This window comes from Euphorbia lathyris, chromosome 2 (assembly GCF_963576675.1).
Source record: "Euphorbia lathyris chromosome 2, ddEupLath1.1, whole genome shotgun sequence".
Classification (NCBI taxonomy): domain Eukaryota; kingdom Viridiplantae; phylum Streptophyta; class Magnoliopsida; order Malpighiales; family Euphorbiaceae; genus Euphorbia; species Euphorbia lathyris.
The window spans coordinates 21,925,264-21,940,818 of record NC_088911.1 but is presented as its reverse complement, the minus strand read 5'-3'; positions in this window follow the sequence as shown (position 1 = coordinate 21,940,818).

Below are 15,555 nucleotides of genomic sequence, written 5' to 3'. Positions count from 1 at the left end.
AGACTTGAAATACAGATTTCACTTAACCTATCTATTTGAGTTGACTCGGCCTGTACAAGTAAAACGAACGTCTCGCTATATGTGACTTGACATCATCTATAGTCATAAGATTCAGTTCAAGGATGTAGTTGATAAAGGATCGAATTATACTGTAACTAATACGGAAAGGTTAACGACAGAATCAACCTGTCTTCTTATGGCTCTGGGGGAATGATTACGGACTTGCTAATCACATACTCTGTACATCATTCCGTTATGCAAAGATTAAATATAATTCTTTGAAAATTAATTTAATAGTTGCATACGGCCAGTAGTAATAGGAACCTAATGGGTCACACATAAGACTTGGAACCTAAAAAAGAGATAGATGTTAATTAATTGATGGAAGCCCAATTGAGCCCAATGAGGCCCATGGACCATAGGGGGGTCGAAATTCATGTATGGTACATGAATAATTAATTTGATTTTAATCAATCCTAATTAGATTAGGATTATGAATTAAATTAATTAAGAGATAAATAAGTTAGGAGTTTTAATTAGATTATAATACTCCTATTATTATCCAATAAGGTTATTATTATTATCCTTAATATGTTAGATATATAATGAGATAATAATTAGGAATTCTATTCCGAATTGAATTCCTATTCAGTAACCTAATTCTATCTAACTAGGGATTAGATACAAGAGATTATAAATACCCCCCACTATGTGATTTTCGAATTGCTTGAACTCTAATCCAAGGCTAGTGATTTTCGAAACCTACCCTAAAGAAAGAAAGAAAATTTTCGACCCCCAGTTCGAGGACGAGATTTTCTACGGCTTCCTTCCAATCAATTGATTTCATCTATTTCTTTTATCCTTGATCTTGTGTTGATTAATTAGAGGTAATCTATTTTGGTTGCTATTCAACGGTTGATTCTAGCTTAATCTTCCCGTGTTTTATTTTGTGCTTGGGAACTCGGAGAAGAGTTGTGGGCACTTCATTAACAACGGTATATTGATCATCAAAAGGTAATTCTTCTTATCCCTCTTTATATGAAATAACGATTAACGGATCCTAGGGTTAATGGAAATAGGTTAAAAATTTTATATTTCCGCTGCTATACCTTAGCCTAATTTCCAACAATTGCATGCTAAGTAACTCACTCAAACTGAGCTAAATTGTATAACATAGAATCACCCTATGCTGACTAGACATACATGCTATGTGATTACTATAGGCTGAGTTACTTTTGTATGAAAATTTCTCTACGTAAAACTGAGCACTCAGTATCTTAAAACGTTTAGAATTCCAAACACTGAGTAAAATCCATTTCACATTAAATGCTAGCACACACGCCATAAATAGCCACCTAGGATGATGTAAGCGCAATAATTAGAAAACAAATGCGCCAAACATGTCATAAATGCCTGATTATTGTCATTTGATCATCTCGAGGTAAAACGGCTACTCCAACGTATCAGATCAACTCGACATCCCTATATATAGTGGACGAATTCCCACTCACATCTCTTTACATTTGAAATCTCTGGCATTTGATTTCCATCTCTCTCTTTCTAAATCCCTAAATCTTCAAACTCTTTCAAAAATCCCTGAGAAGATCATGTCGGACTCTCAGAATATCTCCGGTGGCGATTATGATCAAAATCGCTCTGACAAAAATACCCCATCTCCTGCTCAGTAGGAATACGTCGAGACTCCCACCAAGTCTCAAGGACATGGTCAGCATGACCAGGCTAAGGTCAGCAACTCCGGAAAAGGAAAAGACACTCACGTTGACCACGCAACACCATCAAAGAAACAACAGAAAAAGGAGAAGGGCAAGAAACCATTGGAAAGAACCTACTCTCCAGTTTACAACAGCGTGAGGGGATACAAGATCGACCACTCCCGCTGGTTCTCAAAGGGGTTTGTTGAAGCTGAAAAACCCTTCTGTGAATGGATCTCTAAAAATGGCTGGACCGGACTATTTTCCCTTCGTGAAGCCACCTATCCAGAACTGGTAAGGGAATTTTACTCAAATCTACGGGTTGCCAATGATGACCGTGACTACATGGTCACCAAGGTCCAAGGGAAGGAAATCTTCGTCAATCCTCCCTATCTCGCTAAACTCCTCAAACTGACCACTGAAGGCACCAAACTCAGAACCACGAATGACCACACTGAAATTGACTATCCCGTGGAGTTCTGTAAACCGAAAGATCACAAAGGAGAAATCACTAGCACTTCTATGGGTCATAATCAGAAGATGGCCCATTATATTCTGACGAATTTCATTTTCCCAAAGGTCAATTCCACATCCTCAGCGTCCAATTTCGAGTAGTGCTTCATTTGGCACATGCTGACCTACCAGCCACTCAACATGCCTGTGTTCCTCATCGGTGCTTTCCAACGAAGTACGGGCACACTCAGGTTAGGTTCACTAATCACCAAGATACTCAAAGACTACAGAGTGAACTTGGTTGAGAAAATAAATGTTTGGGGTACAGAAATTACTGCAGCCGTACTGTTCGGTTTGGCCTATGACCAACCCATTAAACCCAAGAAAGGAAAAGGGGCGGTAACAGAGGAAGCAGATGATGTGGATGAAGGGACAAAGGGCATGCTGACTAGAAAGGGAAAGAAAGTAAACCAAGCCCGCACTGACCGCGCTAAGGAGGATAAAAAGAGAAAAGCTGATCAGTCAGCAAAGGATGTCAACACAGCTCCTAAGAAGCTGAGAATAATCTCCAGTGCTAAGAAAGTTGATGCTGAGCAAGGACAGCAGGTACCTAAGTCGGCAGAGAAAAGGCCAGTTGAGCCTGAGGAAGTCGAAAGTGAGGAAATTCTAGAGACACCTCTAAGGAAGAAGAAGAAAGTGTCTGGTCTAACCTCGATCGATGCCCTGCCTCTTGATTGTGTAATCTCTGAAGATTCACTCTTTGTGAGAAGTCAAGAGATTGATCTTGAGAAAACACCCTCTGAACAGGAAGAAGAATTGGGAGATTTTGGAGGACAGTTTGAAGCTGAGCGAACAGCCAATGTTGATGATGAGCAAGATAAGGATGCTGCTGAGCAAACTAAGTCAGTTGATGCTGAGCCAACTAAACTACAAGTTGACCAAACAGTAAGAGTTCAAACTGTGAGAAGCCTTAATGCTGCCCTAGAGCTCAATTCTTCATCTGAGTCTCTTAACTCAATTACTGCTGACCCCTCACCTCCAACCAGAACGGTCAATTCTGAAAAGCGTTTTAAACGCAAAGCTTATAAGTCCAACTCCCTAGACCTATTGGCTGATTCTCCACTTAGAGAACCAATTACTGACCTAACTGGACTTCAGTACGAATTCTTCTCCTCCGTCATAGAGCCAACTCCGGATCAATTCACACAAAAGCAAGCCTCTGTTACTCATACTGAGGAACAAGCCAAGACTCCTAAAAATCCAATCTCTGCCGAGCAAGAGCTCGAAGTTCAAGCTGCTCAAGAAGGTGAGCGAGCAAAGGAAAATCCTGTCCATATAAGTTCTGAAGTAACTCCTCCTGCACCAACTCAACTTCAGACTGATACTGAGCAGGTCAACATCTCTGCCGATCCACCTCTTCCTAACCCAGTTTCACAGAATGTTGAACAGTCAGTTCCTGGTGCTGACTTAAACAAAAGTCCAGCCGTTGACCACGCTGGCCCATCTGGTTCTGGTAAACAACCTACTCCTCCACCATCTGGTACTATTCTAATTCCGGCCGCTGAGCATCATCCTGATGAAACTTATACGTACCTGAATCATTAACTCAGCTCAATCCCTACTCCAGGATATTAACCAATCTCATGCCGATGCTGCTGGGTCCGTTAACGTTGAGTCAACACAACTTACTTCCGTCACTCAGCTCCTGAACGAGATCAAGGGTCTCAAAGATCTTGTGAGTGTCATGACCACCTTTCAATCTCAACAACCTAAGCAAGACTCAATAAAGAAGCTGGCTGAACTCCAGTTAATGATGGTCAACCACATGGATTCCCTCCAAGGACAAATCAACAATCTTTCAGCTGTGAACTCGGAATATGTAACTTCTGTTGAGTTAAATCAACACTTCACTAAGCTGAACTCTGAGCTAACCCATGCTAGTGAGTTAATTTCCTCCTCTTCCCAGTGTTCCATCGAGCAAATTAGCGAAGCCGTCCATCTAATCAACTTGAGTAAAGAAGAGATGGATACTGATATGGTGAACACTAATGAAATTCTGCAATACTCGCAAGCCACATTCAAACACGTCCGCTATACCAATGCTCAATGTTAGTTCTACGATTCGGCCTTGATCAAAATGTATCATCAAGCTTATGCCAGGCTGACTGACACGCTGACCTAGATTGGAAAATCACAGGAATATATTCTCAGTATGCTTAGTGCATCTATTCGAGTCCCCGGATCCATTAGAGATGATGGCGTTCCTGTTTTCGACGGTCTCAGGGAGAGCACGAAACAGCTTAAGGCGTACTCAGTGAGATTGACTCGTGCTGTTCTGAATGACACATTCGCTCCTCCTCAGCCCGATGCTGGCAAAACGGGGGAGACAGACCGAGCTGATGGAACTCAGCAAAACTTGGGGGAAGCATCCGGTAGTCAGCAACAACGAAATGCCAAAGGAAAAGGCATTGCTAACCAAGCCCAAGTCAACAGGAGGAAATAGATTAGTTAAATCATAGAACTTGGTTTGTAATGTTTATTTGGCACAGTCTATCCTTTCTTGTATGCTGACTAACTATCTATCCTTATGCATTTGTTTCAAACTGACTTATCTACACGTGATGCTTATTTATGCTATATGCTGAACTATCAGAACAAACACACTAACATTAAAAAGGAATATGCATGAGAAAAATGCTCAACACACACTAGCTCTGATACATGAATACATTTGCTCTAATACATGAATCCACACATGTAATCTTTCTGATACCTAAACTGATCATGTATCAAACTGAGTAAATAAATGTTCCAAGTATTAAACTCTTCTGAAAACTAACCTAGGCTCATCTGAATTAGATCTTAGAAGGTCTAGAATCAAACTAAGTCAGTATAGGCATGTCTTACCTTTTACTCGATTAAATCTTAAAAAGTTTAGAGTTAAGATAATGGATGCAACCCTTACGGGGGAGTAATTTCAGAAGAATGAAAGATAATTCAATCATGGGGAATTTCAAAACTGAGTTCCATAACTAAATATTTTGCCAACATCAAAATGGGGGAGTTTATTGAAGCACCTTTCCACATAATTTTGATTTGATCACATGATCCATGATTAAGACAATTAAATTTAAGTGCTTTGATTTAATTATACTAATGTGTTTGTTCAATGCTAAGTATAAAAGTATTTATAAGAACAGGAATTAAGTAAGACAGAATTCAGTCAGCATGATAACATAGCACGGGCTCAGAAAAGAATAACTCAGTACGAAAGAAGAAAATATTTCCTAAGTATCGAAGCTTACAAATGAAGCTGATCAAAGAAGCTGAGTAAAAAGCAACTCAGCATGAAAGAAGAGAAGTCTTCTTCGGAACTATATCTTGCAAAATGAAGCTGACCTTGGAAGCTGAGTGAAAAAGCAACTCAGTATCGGAAATAGCAACAACGGCTATCAAAGTCAAACTGTGTGTTTTTCAGGACAGCACCAATGATCCGTTTGCTAAAAGACAAGATCCGACAGAGATCTGCGCTAAATCAGAAAGCTTTAGAAATATGCATGGATACAGTTTCGAGATGCATGGGTCAACTGTCCGCTAGCTAAAAGACGAAATCTGTGCTAGAAGAAAAACCTACGAGAAGAAGACAAGCCTGCTGCCTGCCGAATTCAAACGACGGGATTGGCCTGCAAATCAGAAGCTGACCAGAACAATGACGCAAGCAAAGAGCCGTTTGAATTCAATGGATAGATCCGAATTCAAATGATTGTGTCTTCAGATTTCATCTATAAAAGGACAAGTACACTTCTTGGATCCTTTGCCGAAATACAAGAGAAAAAGTATACACATACAAAGCACATCAAAACAAGAAAAAGATCTTACACCAAATTTCTACCTCTGTGTAAAAGCTAGTTTGATTTTGTAATCATCTAAAGTGTTCTTTGTCTGAAAAAGAACAAGTTTGTATCAATTGTAAAATTGAGAGAGTGGTGCTGAGTACTCGGTTTTAAGTACTCAGTGGTAGAGAAATCTAGGTGTTCGGTTATAGCACTTAGTAGGAGTTGAGTAGACGAATAGAGGAAGGTACTCTTGCATATTCAACTGCCTTGTGAACGGTTTGTGCTCTACCTTTAAAGAGCTCAGTATTGGATTGAAAATGCCCAGAGAAATTCTGGGGACTGGACATAGGCGGAGAGGCCGAACCAGGATAAGTCGCGCTGAGTAATTTCTAACTCTCTCTCAATATATATATGTATGTGTTGGTTGATATATTTACTAAGTATATAAATTGTTTAAGCTGACACTGAGTTAATCAGAGTGTTGAGTTGGAAGCTGACCACAAAAGTGTCATTTCCCAACTCGCAAATAAAACAGTTCTAGTCAGTATCTGACTAAAGCCGTCTTACGCCTCACTCGATCGTGCTGACCAAAACTGAGTTGTAAAACTTAAAGAATTGTATTAAGTCAGCATAATTCAAAAAGAAATAGTTACATTAGTTCCTAACCCCCCCCCCCTTGGAACTAATTACACGGGACCAACATCGCGTCCACAGGGATTGAAGATCAAAACTTACTAGAAAAACGTTGCAGAATAAGGTGTTTGTTATGTGTGACTTCTTTATATTGACGTTTGTTAAGATTTGTTGGCAACAGCACTACGTACCACTTCTAAGTATAGAAAAATGACTACTTGATGATGATAAACAAGCAGAACAGGCTAAGCACAGCGGAACAGGTTACCTTAAGTTCCTAAACAGCCTAATCAGTCATGAATGATGCAAATGAAGTCAATGTTTCTGCTTTAATGCTCACTTAAGTCAACTCTCGTGTGTTCTTAAGATTCTAAGACTTACTAAAACCCACAGCGTCCTAAAGGTTTGTTCTTTCTTGCATTAAGATCGAAGCAGCATTTCAAATGAGAAAACCCTTGATACAACAACCTAACATGTCTGCTTCGGGGTTGGATGTTTGATAGAGAGTTCGGTGAAGATGAAAGCAGTGTCCTATCATTCATCTAACACAAGCATATATGCATAAGCACTGAAATATAAATCCTCATCAAACACATCATAAGTTAACACCATTCATTCATTAATAGACTTAAGAAACTTACATCACCGGCCCCAACTGGCCGAGCCTATTCAAAAGGTCTACTCACTCATACAGGCGAGTGAGCAATCTGCTGGTTCAAAGCTCTGAAACTCAATCTATGGAGCTATCTTTCTTCCGGTACTCCTCCCGGTGCAAAAGTCTATATTTAGTTTAATAAAAAGATGCCCATTTTCCTTCCTTCACTCTATCTATTTAAAGGAAAGGCCAGGGTCAATACGGTACCAAAAGTATCCGAACAAAATATTACAATCCCAAGTCAATTGTTCATAAATCTAAATTGTTAAGAGTAGTGAAGATCCTTTTGACCCTTGAACACTCAAGGGTCGAACTTTCATGTCATCTTGTTGCTTCCGGATTGCTCTTATCCGCCTTTCTGCCTGCAGCTACTGCCACACCTACTTCCCGTCCTGTCGCTGTCCATCATCAGAAGTTCCGGCGTTTGACCGCTGGATCAAAGAATGGCTCAATCTCCTTATGGCATGTGCGAAACAGGCTGCTTCCAGACTGTTCGGCTTAATCTTTCTTATATGCACAAAAGCACCTGTAAGACCTTCTTTCTTGTAATAAAACATAAAAACACCCTTAATTTATCATATTTAATACGTTAAAATGTAGTCAAATTCGTGCCTAATAAATACTTTGATATATTTCAATTTATTCTGAATTTAATTTATTCGTTATATATTTAAGCCTCAAATTAACAAAAAAAAAATAACAAACCAAAAGTTGTTTATAATTTATTTTGGATATATATAATGTATAAAAATAATTTTAAATTAATTGTATATATTTAATGTATATAAGTATTATTTATTTATTTATTACGTCATCCGGTTCGACCAATCCGAGCCATCCGGTCTGACCAAGTGACCCGTGATCCAGTCATCAATCTGGTTTGATGTCCGGTCCGGTTCTGATAACATTGACCCAAGCCACATCTGAATCCGTATCCAATTGGTTGGATCAAAGATGGGGAGAAGCTTAATGTCGCTCATCAGTGTAAGGTTGTTATTTCCATTGAGGCATACAAAGATGAGGTTATGTGTGATGTAGTTGAGATGGACGTGTACCATTTGCTCCTAGGGATGCATTGGCAATTCGATTAGGATGCCTCGCATGCGGGAAGGGACAACATGTACACCATATTCAAAGATGGAGTCAAGTACATTCTTACACCCTTGAGGAGCTTTTCTAGTGGGGAAAACAAATCCATCTTGATTATTTGTCCAACCCGGGAACCACTGCCTAAAGGGAATGCAATGACTTGTCAAGTCTTTGACCTAGTGGTGAAGAGTAATCCATTTCAAAGTGAAGTTAGTTTTGATGGAGTGATCAAGGCATGCCATGTTCCGTTGATTCCGGGGATTGGATCCACTAGTTTTATACCGATGTTACCCCACAGGCCGAACATTGGCCCTAACCCAAGCAAGCAATTATTAAGTCAAGCATCCTATCATGTAATTTCCACACTCATTGTTGTATATTTTGTTCACTCACTCAAATTGAGAGTTATGACATATTTGTTAGGAAGACATACGTTATATGTTCTTACTACAGAGCATCAGCTTATAAGGAGGAGATTCAGGGTCGGGAAGTATGCCAAAAATGACCTCGATATACGGAGCCAGTAGGGGGACTATCAGGATGCCCGAAATCAGTTGACTCCAAACCATATTGGGATTATGGAGGACTTCAAAGCAAAGTGCACCCCCTATAAGCGTATGGTTAGGGGTGTTCAAAAACCGAACCGGCCTGAAATAACCGACCGAACCGATGAATTTCGGTTTTTTTGGTTCGATTTTCGGTCTATTAGGTTCGGTTTCAGTTTTTTTTTATAATATTTCGATAATTTCGATCGGTTTGGTTTTTAAATCAAAATTACCGAATTAACCGAACAAACCGAAATAAATTAAATATAATTAGAAATTAGATTTATTATATAATTAGTGTATGTAATTTATTGTTCTCAGTTATATTTGATTTAGAATTATATTATTAGAATCTTTGTTAAGCATGATAGTTTTTGGATTGTCTGTAACTGATTATATTATTGGTCTATTATTTAATGTTTGTCTACCATTTTATTACAATTATATTTGAAATTAAGAATGATTTTATTTCTATATAAAATTTATATGTTTTTTCTTTCTATTCTTTTTTTTTCTTTCAATCCAAAAAGAAAAAGAAAAAAAAATTATTGTATATATAAGTAAATATTCAACAATATCATTAACAGTGTAATATTAACCTTACATAAAAATAATTGTTGATGAAATTTTTTAATATAAGGAAACCAAATAACCGAACAGAACCTACCAAAATAATTTGATCAGTTCGGTTCGGTTATTTATTATTATTTGGTTCGGTTCAGTTTTTATTTTTGAAGCTATTCGGTTTTTAGTTAGTTCGGTTCGGTTTTCAGACCGAACCGACCGATGAACACCCCTATGTATGGTATCACCCTTGAACCATGGCAAAGAGCCTTGATGGAGAAATGAGCATGAAGTTTCAATAACTCGAGTTTGTGAGATAGTGTATTCGACGATCACCTTAAGCCTCGATAAGTTATCAGTGGCCGGGAGTGGTTCCATCGAGCTCAAGGTGGGCAAAAGAGTTATTGGGAGCACGGAGCGAATAACGCATGTAGGGGGGCGCGTTATTTCTTACCCTATAATAGACTTGGCGTCCAAATCTTTTCGAGAAAGGGAGTATGATACAGACATCTTCCTCAAGAACTCAAGCCAAAACGAAGGAAGGCCTCACACGGCGTGTGCCCTCCGCCACACGGCGTGTGAGATGAGAGGCGAATGAGGATTGTGGGAAATTACTCCCATACGATGTGTCACCATGGGCACATGCCGTGTAGAGTAGCTACTGAACCCTTGGAACTCAGAGTGTAATTCACACGACATGTGACTATACCCATACGTCGTGTGAACTTGTGAATAGGGGGCATGGAGGAAGCGTCGTCGAAGCTTGGCTGTCAGAGATTTAGGGCCACACGTCTTGTGACATACTCACATACCGTGTAGGGTGACTTTTCCAGCAAACTGACAATGAGACAAGACTGTCGGCTTTACTATTCACTCCCTTTAATTATTATTTTGCCACTGTTCTTATTTACTATATTGTCATTTAGGTTTATTAACCTAAAAGTCTTTTAACCACTTATTCCCTCATTACTCCTATCCTTTTCTTTATGTTTTGTAACCCTAGCTAGGGTGTTTAAGTCTTTTACATGTTAATTGAGAGAGGGAGTTAAGTCTATTTATTTGTAAAGATGAACCTTTATGAAATCAAATCAGAATATTCAAGCCTCCATTGGAGCAAAGTTCTACCTTTCTTGGGATTAACTCCTTCAAGTAGAGAAGAAACTTTTCGTTGATTGATGATTAAAATCAACAAGTTGGTGATTAGTCCGTATCAAAATTAAAACCGGTTGAAGAAGTTATATCGTTATCGGAATATATATAGAAGTTGTAATGGAAGATCGGTGTTTGACATGATGTTTTTGTGTATTTTATCGAGAGTTTGTTGGGAGCTAGAATTTTGTTATGGAAGTAATGTTGAAGATTAGTTTGGTTACTAAACCTTTATACATTGTTTGGTAATTTAAAAATACTGAAAACAATATTAGTTTTGATTTTATAGTATTTAAAATATAATCCATGTTATTTAACATTTTTTAAATTGAAACACAGCTAGGCTCTGTTTTTTTATTGTTGAAAAAAACTGAACTGAACTGAATTGAACTGAACTGAATACTACTGAACTGAACTGAACTTAATTGAACTGAATGCTACTGGATACTAAACTGAGCTGAATTGAGTTTAACTGAATGCTACTGAACTTAACTGAATGCTACCGAACTTAACAATAATGATGATATTAGACTTTAAAATAATTTTAACGATAATATTGGACATTGATAAGCTTATAATAATAATAATCATATCAATAATAAATAAATATATTATTAAATATAAAACTAAATTGAATATCAAATAAAAGTTCGGCTTGATAAAATCTTGGCTCTATAAAAGCCTATAAAATTAAATAAAAACGAGTTTAATTTAAATTAATACAAATACAAATTTACATATAATTTAAAGCCCATCAAATTAAATATAAATTTTCATATGAATACAAACTCTTAACTTTTTATTACAATTAAGGGTTAAGGTGCAAAAATACCCCTAACGTTTTGGGTCAGGAGTAATTTTACCTCTAACGGCTAAAATGATGCAATTTTATCCCTAACATTGATAAATTTGAGAAATAATTCATAATATGGATGCAATTCCTGATTTTCAAATATGGATGCATACTTTAATTTTATTTTATTTTATTAAACGATATATACTTTAATAAACTATAATTTCTTGACTTTTATATAATTTATAGATAATGATAAACTATAAATAATAATAATAATAATAATGATAATAAATAATGATAAATAATAATAATAATAAATTATATATAAATAATTATAATTATAATAAACAATGATAAATTACTGAATACTGAAACTGGATACTGAAATTGAAGAATTAACTAAACTGATTGCTACTGAACTGAACTAAATTGAATTGAACTGAACTGAACTGATTATTACTAAAATTAAATAATAAAAAATATGATGTTATTAGTTTTGATTTTATGGTATTTAAAATATAATCCATGTTATTTAACATTTTTTAAATTGAAACACAGTTAGCGTTTAGATGAAATATCCCTTAATTTTTTGTTTTTTACTTCAGCTGAGCAAAAAAATGGTAAGCCTCGGGTTTAGTTATTTTTATATTTTTTCCCCAACCTTTTTTTTTTTGAATGAATATATATATATATATATATTTTTGGGAAAAGTATAAAAATAAACCTTGTGGTTACACTCATTTTCGAACAACACCCATGTGGTTTGAAAGTTTGCAAAGTGGTACCATGTACTTCATTCCGTTAGCAAACACATACCAAATTGACTAACGGTGTTAAAAGTCAAAGGGAAAAGAGTTAATTTGGTCCTTATATTTATTTATTTTTATAAATTGACCTCATTATTATCTAATTATTAAAAACAAACTCTAAAATAAAAAATAAAAATCAAATATACCATCTTCTCCCTATCTCTTTAATTTCTTATTTTTTTTCTTCTTTCACTCTCATCTTTGTTAATTTCTCTCTCTAAAATCAAATGAATTTCCTTATTTTCAATTAATGACACTTATACTGTCTCTTCCCCTCTCTGGCCTAACCATTTTCAATACCCACTTCAGTACCTGTGCATAAACTATTCCAGAAAAATTACTAAACTTAAAAAGAAAAAAAAAAGTTATCTATTTTTTCTCAATTTTGGACATTGGGGTCTGGATTTGAAGGTTGAACAAAAACATCTAAAGACTTTTGGCGACGAAGCTTCAAATGCTTGGCAATGAAATCGTCTACCGCTCTCTGAAATTCTTCAACACTCAGTTTTTCACCTCGACATGAAACGTCACCGTTCTCTACTCTGCTCTTAGCCTTGTCCATGAACTTCTCTGTCTCCGATCGCCGCAGCTTCATCGTCTCTTTCTCCTACCATTCTACCTTTTCCGATTTCCACCTCGGATAAACTTTCGGGGGAGTATCAGATTCTGAATCTGAAACCAAGGACTTCTCCATTACTATAAGATTGTCATCATCACCTACGACGGCGACATTATTCAGTTGAGAGATTATTTCCTTGTCTTGGAATTCAACCTCCTTAGGCAGAGGAGTAGAAGAATCCTCTTCCGAGGACAATGGCAGTTGAGTCTCAGCACTGTCTGCGGCGGGATTCTCTCCGGAGAATCTGTCAGATTTGACGATGAGAGTAAGAATGATAGCGTTGCAGAGCAAGAAAGTAAAGAGCGGTAGCGGACAAGCGATAACTCCAGCAATTTGACTGAAGTAGTCGCCAGAAATTCTAAGGAGAAAGAGAAGGTGATTGAAGATACAAGAAAGAAGCAGCACAACGAAAAAGCTTTGTTAAGGTGGGAAGGTGATTGAACCATGAAATGGAAGTAGGTGTGTTTTCTCTTTCATGGCATCAAAATCGAAGAAGTCAATGTATAATCGGAGTAAAGAGTAATTATAATCGAAGAAAGCCATTGTTCATCTTGAAAATGGTCAGGCTAGAGAGAAGAAGAGAGAGTATAAGTGTCATTAAATTGAAAACATGGAAATTCATTTGATTTTAGTGAGAGAAATTAACAAAGATGAGAGAGAAAGAAGAAAAAAAAAAAGAAATTAAAGAGAGACGAAGAAGATGGTATATTTGATTTTTAATTTTTATTTTACGGTTTTTTTTTGTGATAATTAGATAATAATGAGTCAATTTATAAAAATAAATAAATACAATGACCAAATTAACTCTTTTTCCTTTGACTTTTAACACCGTTAGTCAATTTGGTATGTGTTTGCTAACGGAATGAAGTACATGGTACCACTTTGCAACCTTTCAAACCACATTGGTGTTGTTCGAAAATGAGTGTAACTACAAGGTTTATTTTTATACTTTTTCCTCTCTTTACGACCATTTTATCGTGAGAAGAAGGGACCATAAAATTTTAAACTGAGCCCTTATTGGCTGGGCCTATTTTGCAGCCTCTATATCCTTCCCGCTGACTGGTTGTGCCAGTGCTTGCTTTCTTTGTATCTCATAAATGTTTTCTTGTATTTTTTTTCCCCACGTCTACAAACTTAAAATTTACTACAGTAAAACCTCTATATAGAAATACTTTATATAGGAATAACCTCTATTTTGTTATAAAAAAACTCGGTCCCAACTTGGGTCCGGTTATAAATAGGAATAAACTCCCAAATGTTATTTGTTATACACTTTTCAAGTCCCACCTTTAGAAACTATGCCTCTATATAGTACTATATATATTAAGAATTCAAACTAAATTATAAAATATTAAAAAAAAAACTATTGAAATTATCTATGAGTGGGAAACACCCTATTATTATTTAGGAAATATATTATTGATTGATTTGTATTAGGCATAATTATAGGGCTTGATTATAGGCATAATTATAAGGCTTGATATTGTAAACTTAGGCATAATTATAAGGCTTGATTTTGTAAACTTTTGGGTATTGATTATAGACATAATTATAGGCATAATTATACCAACCTCTATTTAGTAATAACCTCCCAATTGTTATATAAATAGTTCGGTCCCAAGTGTATTCCTATATAGAGGTTTTACTGTATTACTCTTTATTTTAATGTTTAAAAACTTCAAGAACTCTTAAAATGTTCTTAAGGAAACTGTTGGAAAATAAAACTTGATCAGTTTCTAAAAATAATTAATTTGTCTAGATACAATAAAACTTGCCAGAGCCTCTCAGTGTTGTGATGTCCATCTCGTGGGATGGAGCAGGTCAAGAGAGGGGGTTGTGAAGCTGAATACTGATGGTTCCTGCCTCAGTAACGGTAAGATTGCGGCTGGAGGTGTGCTTAGAGATGTAGGGGGCGTCTGGCTTTCTGGGTTCTCCCAGAATTTAGGGTTGGGTTCTTCCTTTTCTGCGGAGCTCTGGGCTATTCTTACTGGAATCAATCTTGCTAAAAGGCTGGGTGTTAAGAGGCTCTCTGTGGAGTCTGATAATTTGGAAGCAATCAAAATGATTTCTGAGAATCATTCTATGGGTCTTAACAGTCGCAACCTCATCAAAGCTATTATAAGGCTTTGCTCCTCCTTTGAGTTCGTAGAGTTCAGACACATTTTTAGAGAGCAGAATCGTGTTGCTGATCGCTTGGCGGCGGCGGGCCATGAAGGGACGTTAGGCGTTACTACCCTTCCTGTTTCCCCTAGTTTCATCTCTCATCTTCTCTTAGAAGATAGGATTGGGGTTAGCTTCCCTAGGCTAATTCCTGGGTAGTTTGTTGTTATTCGTTTTTCTTTTCCTTTTCTACCAAAAAAAAAATTAAATGTAGTAATAATTTAAAAATATGAGGGCATTTAATGAATTTTGGAGATAATTTTATTATTATTGAATATAAATGGGAGAAATAATAGAAGAGTTGGATCTTAGTGTCAAATTGAGGCCCTATCACATCAACCATGAGAAAATTAGGCTTAAAACAAATCCCCACTTTAAATTATTTAAAGTGATACGTGATTTTGAATTTATTTAAAGTGATGTATTGTCTGTATTATTTAAAATGGTATAGACTTTGATTTGTCTAAATTATATTTTGATTTATATATATATGAACTAAGAAAATTGATCATGTAACTTTAATAAATTTATAAAT